Source organism: Lathyrus oleraceus, chromosome 1 (assembly GCF_024323335.1).
Source record: "Lathyrus oleraceus cultivar Zhongwan6 chromosome 1, CAAS_Psat_ZW6_1.0, whole genome shotgun sequence".
Classification (NCBI taxonomy): domain Eukaryota; kingdom Viridiplantae; phylum Streptophyta; class Magnoliopsida; order Fabales; family Fabaceae; genus Lathyrus; species Lathyrus oleraceus.
In genome coordinates, this window is record NC_066579.1 from 335724065 (window position 1) to 335730997 (window position 6933).

Here is a 6933-nt window from a genome sequence, read left to right on the forward strand (position 1 = left end):
CATTTGCATTGGGTTCACACAAACAAAAACACAAGGCAATAGTATATACACAATAATGTGCTCAAGTGAGCAAAAGGGCAAATTGCATAAGCATAAACATGAGCTCAAGTGAGCAAAGAGCAAAGGCAAATGAATTAATGAGAAAGAAATTAAATTGCGTTAAAGTAAATTGCAAGAATTAAATGCTTGAATTAAGAGTTAGTGATTAGTAGTTAGTGTTAGTGTGCCATAAGGCAATTTAGCGTTATGTTAAGCAATCGTAAGTGGACTAATATAGTAGTCACACCTATCTGAGGCTGGTCAATAAAACTATAGGCAAACAAACACAAGTTAGAGACCATGACTAGTAAGCCAAGTTCCTACAACTTGCCATGCCAAAAGAAAAGAAGAATGATCTTGTATGGATTTAGGTTTTTTGCTTGACCAAGAAGCAACCTATCTCTAATGCAAAGTAATTCACTTGATCTTTGATCAAGATGAATTTGATTTGGATCAAAGAAGGTTAAACCCCTCATATGTCAAGGCTAACCACGAATCATTAACTCATTGATCAAAAAGAAAAAAGAAGAAGAAGAAGAAATGGAATGTACATAAATGAAATCCAAATGACATAACCAACACACATTGATCAAGCATGAATGGAATCAATATCAATCAATGGTAAACAAAAGTGAGATGAAGCTTAGAAGTCAAGAAACAATAAAAATATTTTTCGTATTTTTTGGAATTAAAATAATACTTGAATTAAAATAAACAAATAAAGGTCAAACTTCAAATCCAATTCAAATCAACTTGGAAAAGTCCAATTGGATCATCATAAGTCCAACATGGTCAAACAAGGTTTTATAAAAATTTCCATCATTTTTTGAAAATAGAAACTAATTTTAAACAATTAAAAATGAAGAAAAATAACACAATTAAACTAAAATCTCAAATAAATCTCAAATCAATTAAGAAATTGATGAGAATATTTTTCATAGATTCATCATCATTCAAAGATGTTAAGAAAATATTTTTGACATTTTTGAATATTGGAAAGTATTTTAAATGAATTAAAAATAACCAGAAAAGAGAAAATTCACAAAAAATATTAAATGGAATCATAAAAATAATTAAAAATCATTTTCAGAAACTAGAATTTAAGAGAAAATTTTTGCACTTGGTCCCATATTTTTGTGATTCCAAATAAAAAAGTTATGAATTTTTTAAAAATAATTGGAATAAAAGAAAATATAATCAGAAATTAAAAATAACAAAAATCCACAGCGCTTGGATCCCACTTCATTAATTGACGTGGCTGATCACAAGGCTGGGAGACGCGCGCGCATGGTGCTCCAAAGTCAGCTGCGAAACACACATGATTAAATGAGGTCAAACAAACCGAGCGCCAGGATTAGATTAGAAGCAACACATCCAATGGTCAGGAACTCGTCCACGTGGGGAGGGTGGTGGAAACCACCGTCTTCTCCGGCGAGACTCACAGTTCCGGCCAAAATTGCAGGTTTCAAAACCTTCACCAAAATGCACGATCCATACATCAATAGAAAGCTGGGGTGATTGTAACACCCCAAAATTTGCCCTCCTCATTCATGCATTCATTTAGCATTTCATATTGCATTTCATCATGTCAATCAGAATTAGATCCAAGAAACTTTATTTAAAAAAAAAAAAAAACGAAAATAAATAAATAAATAAATAAAAATAATAATAAAAAAAATAAAATATAATAGAAAAAACTTGGACTTGGACCTCTCTCATTTGAGCCCACAAAGCCATGAAAATCAGGTTATAAAAGAGGGAGATCAGACAGAAAAAGGGGGGAAGCAAAATACTCTGAGGTTTCCTTGAAACAAAACCCTGAGGAAAAAGATAGTGAGAGAAGACCTAACGGAGTTCAGAGCAGCCTCCAAACCCTGAAGGGAACTCAACTACACAGAATCACCTCTGCCTCACATAAACCCTAAAGATTGTTTTGTAAACCTCACGGGTGCAACTCAATTTCAATCAAGCTCTCCAATCAGGTTTGCCCTTATTCCCATTACCTTTTTGCTTTGAAGTTGAATACTCTGAATGTTTGAGGTATGATGGATGAATTTCATTAGGTTTTTGCCCACGGGTTTATAATTATGTATGAATGTATAAATAATGCCTTGAATGTTTAATCACATGATTTCTGAAATGTATGCCACAGGGTTTGAGGTTTCTGAAACCATACTGTTATCCATGAAAAAAATGCTTATCGTGTTTCACTAACCCTTTTGTTGAGTTTCTGTGAGGGCTCACAGACTTTTGCAGAGATGGTTTGCGTGGTTTTCCCACTTTATTTGTGGGATACCCCCTGGAGGTTCATTCCAATTACCTGTACTGACTCACCTTTCTTTGATGGCATTAGCTTGGGAGATCCCTGGGTTTCTTACTCCTTTAATTGCTGTTACTTCGGATCTTTATCCGTGTGGTACTTTGACCTCTTTTCCGCATTTTATCGCTTTCTTAGCTGGAAGACCTCGATAGGAGGCATTTATTTTCTTTTGTTTATTTACTTCTGAGCCCCTTGTTGGCACATTTACTTTATACATGTTTGTTTTGTATGTGTTCGTATCCCTGCAGGTAGCGCGGTTCCTTCGTCAAGGACTGCCTTTTTGCCCTTGAGCATCCCAAACCCTAAAACCCAAAGCAACACGTTAACTCCTTCTACTACAGGCGAGTAAGTCTCCAAAGGTCGAGTATCCGGTAGATTGCGTAGTAACGTCGTTCACCCAAAACCCAACCCCATAACCCCGTAGTTAGCCGAACTACGGCTTGTTTTGATTCTCATTCCAGATGAGATACATAGGCATAAGACGCGATGTCTTAGCGAGCACACATCCCCCCAACCCATAGGTCAGCCGAGCTACGAAGACTCTGATTCTCATATTCAGATGAGATACGTATGCAGTGGATGCGACATCCGCGCGAGTCATTTTCATTTAAACCTTTTCTTTTTTTTGGTAAACAGCACAAGATAAACTCACACCCTTTAGACAAGAATTACAAAAGTGGATCCCGTAGAGTACTACGGATGCGTAGGGGTGCTAATACCTTCCCTTCGCATAACCGACTCCCGAACCCAAGATTTGGTTGCGAGACCTTGTCTTTTCCTTTCCTTTTTCAGGTTTACTTCGAGCGTTTCCTTTCCCTCCTTTGGGATGAATAACGCACGGTGGCGACTCTTTTGGCATTTTCTTTCGCCGGTTGTTTTTTCGCGCACTGTATTTTTTTCAGGTTGCTACAGCTAGTGATTCTGCTGGGGACACTAAGAAGTTGACCTCTTGTTGGTCCATCTTCCCTAAGCGAGTCCCTCCTAGCTTGTGTGATTTCTTGTTTATTGGGTGTTCATGCTTTTGTACCTTTATTTGCTTACCTGCTTGCATGCATCTGTTGTATCTGTTGGATCTGTTTGTTTGTTTGTGGGGATGGGGTGTTCTATGAGAGATAAGCCCATTACCCAGGCTTGAGTGTACACACAGGTTTTAGAGTGGATAATCATGAGGCTTGTGTGGCGTGTTGCTACGTTAAGTCGTTCGTGAAGAACCACACGTAGACGAGGTTTCTTTTGGATATATTATGTCTTACGGGTGTTCCGTAATGGCAGGATGTTCCTCTAGAAATCGTCGACTCTGGTGACCATTTCCCGAGAACTCAGTCGAGGCCTCTCCTCCGAGACGTGATTATGTTAGCTCTGGTGGGCGCATTCTCGCTGCTCAATCCGAGGACCCCGAAACTGGGAACTTGCTATTAGGATGTCCTGTTGAGGGGAGTCAATGGAGGTCTTTTGTCCCGTAATAATACCAAACCTTCAGTGGTAAACGTATTATTCGCGACTGAAGGGCTGAAGCTGACGAACTTCTGTTCTTAGAACCTACTAGTGAGGGGCGGGCTAAATTCAGGAAACCTTAACCTCCAACCAACCCGGTTTTCTGGAGCAGAGTTTTGGTCTTGTATTATATTCCTCAGTGAATTTCTCTCCAGGCAGTGCAACCTGACAGATGTTCAAGCGGATCCATCAATTCTGATTGACATGCCTTTGCATTGCATAACATCATCTGCATATTTGCATCCAACATCTCATGCTTATTCATTTGCAGGGTATTCCCTTTCAAAATGGGGGTGCCTTAAAACTGAACAAGCAGTGCATCGCATACCATGCATATTAACCCTTGTCTGTTTTGCAGGTGTCACCGCAGTGTCTAATGTGTGTTCCCTGTATCAGGCAGTTATTGGTCCCAAGCGAGTCCACAGGTACCCGACAAAGGAAAATCGTCCACAACTAGCGATGGACCAAGTACAGAAAGAGCTGGCTGATATGCGTGAAAGAATGAATCAGTTCATGACATTGATGACTGGTATGGCAGAAGGCCAGGAAAAGCTGAGGGAATTGGTTGAGCAACCGAGACCCGATCCGGAGGTGGAGATACCAAATGCTGAGGGAAACCCTGGTAACCCTGGGAACGCTGATAACCCTGTGAACACTGGTAATGCGGGTAACGCAAATGCTGATGGAAACCCGGGTAATGTTGGCAACACAGGGAATGTTGGAAATGGTATTGGCGGAAGGTACAAGGTGAATCAAGGAATTCGGATTAACGGGCGCCCCGTTACTGAAGATTATCAGTATGATCAATTTTCTTTGCACGACGAGGCCCTCGAGACCACTCGCCGTATGGATGAGCTTGCTGAGAAGCTCAAATCTTTGGAGTCTCAAAATTCCTTAGGCTTTGATGTCACAAATCTTGGTCTGGTTCAGGGAGTAAGGATTCCTCACAAGTTCAAACCCCCTACTTTTGAGAAATACAACGGGGCTTCTTGCCCACGCACTCATCTCCAATCTTATTTGGGAAGGTTGGGAGCTCACACGGAAGATGAAAAGCTGTGGATGTACTATTTTGAAGACAGTCTAACTAGAGCTTCTCGTGAATGGTATTCTCATTTGTCTCGTACTACCATCAAGAGCTGGAAAGACTTGGCAGAGGCTTTTGTCAAGCAATATCAATACAACTTGGACATGGCTCCAAATCGGACCTTGTTGCAAGGTATGTCTCAGACTGCCAAGGAAACCTTTAGAGAGTATGCTCAACGTTGGAGACAGATTGCTGCGTCCGTCCAACCCCCTATGTCTGAAAGGGAGATAGCGGACATGTTCATGAACACTCTTCAAGGAAATTATATTGAGAGATTGGCTGCTTGCCCGTCAATCAGCTTTGCAGAGATAGTAATTGCTGGAGAAAGAATCGAGAGTCTGTTGAAGATGGGCCGAATTCAAGACAATAGTGCTTCCAACTCATCAGGTCCCAAGAGACCGTTTGCTGGTAACGGTCAGCGAAGAAAAGAAGGCGAGGCAAGCGTTGTGTATGCCGGCAGAGGGAGGGGTAGAGGACGCCCTAATTATTATCAAGATCAAGTGGCCGCAGTCACTATTCCAACACCTGTTCCTCAACCGCAATATCATCCGCAACAACAACCCAGGTACAACAATCAATAACAAGGAGGTAATCCGGGTCAGCAGAGACACTATCAACAACGTCCAAGGCAGACGGACCGGGTCATCGAGCCAATCCCAATGCCTTATTCAGTATTACTTCCCAAGCTGATTGACATGAATCTGGTTACGTTGAGAACTCTGGCCCCACCAATCGATCCTAATAATTTGCCTTGAGGTTATGATGTCAACGCCAGATGTGCTTTTCACTCCAACGCACCTGGCCATACTACAGATAATTGCAAGGCTCTCTAGTTAAAGGTACAAGATTTGAGAGATGCCCAGGCTATCAATTTTGCTCCGGTGCCTAATGTTATCCAGAACCCGATGCCGGCTCACGGCGGGCAGAGGATTAATGCTGTTGATAGTGGGGAAACTTTGAATTTGGTTTCTGATGTGACTAAGGTGAAGACTTCGCTATCGGTGGTTAAAGACCGACTTCTGAAAGGACAGATTTTCCCGGGCTGTGGGGAAGAATGCAGAAATTGTCAAGCTGCCGAAAACGGATGTGACAGTTTGAGAAGGGGTATTCAGCAACTGATAGATGAAGGTTGTCTTCAGTTCGATCAGGCCCGTCCAGTGAAGAATGATGTATCGACAGTGACATTTTATTTCACTCCTGAAGAAATATATGTTCCCCAGAGACTCGCTCTGACAACAATATATTTCCCAGAAAGTACAGAACCAGCAACGGTGAACATCGAAAGTTCAGCACCAGTTACAATTTACTCTGACAGCCCTCAACCGACTTTGGTTGGTCCGATCACCATCACAATACCAGGACCCGTTCCGTATGAGAAAGACAGTGCTATCCCATGGCACTATGGGGCTGATATCTACTGCCAGGGGCAGAAAGTTAACGAAGAAGACATTGACATTGGTAGCTCCGCTGTAGACAATGTTGGAGGGGTTGGTGGCTTCACTCGCAGTGGACGCCTATTTGCACCATCAACATTACGCGCGAATACTGAAGCCGAGGCAGCTGCCAAGGCTAAAGGGAAACAGATGGCCGCCGAAGAGGTTACTACTGAGGAAGATCCTCCTAAGACCACATTCGAGAAGGAAGTGGATGAGTTTATGAGGATTATCAAGAAAAGTGACTACAAGGTAGTCGACCAGCTAAATCAGACACCCTTAAAGATCTCCATTCTCTCACTATTGTTGTGCTCTGAGGCGCACAGAGCAGCCTTGTTGAAAGTACTGAATATGGCCTATGTTCCACCGGAGATAACTGTTAACCAGTTGGAGTCGGTAGTTTCCAATGTAAATGTTAGCCGGGGCTAGGTTTCACCGATAATGACCTGACATCTGAGGGCAGGAATCACAACAAAGCCTTGCATATCACAATGGAGTGCAAAAGGATGATGCTTTCCCATGTTTTGGTTGATACAAGCTCTTCTCTGAATGTTCTTCCAAAG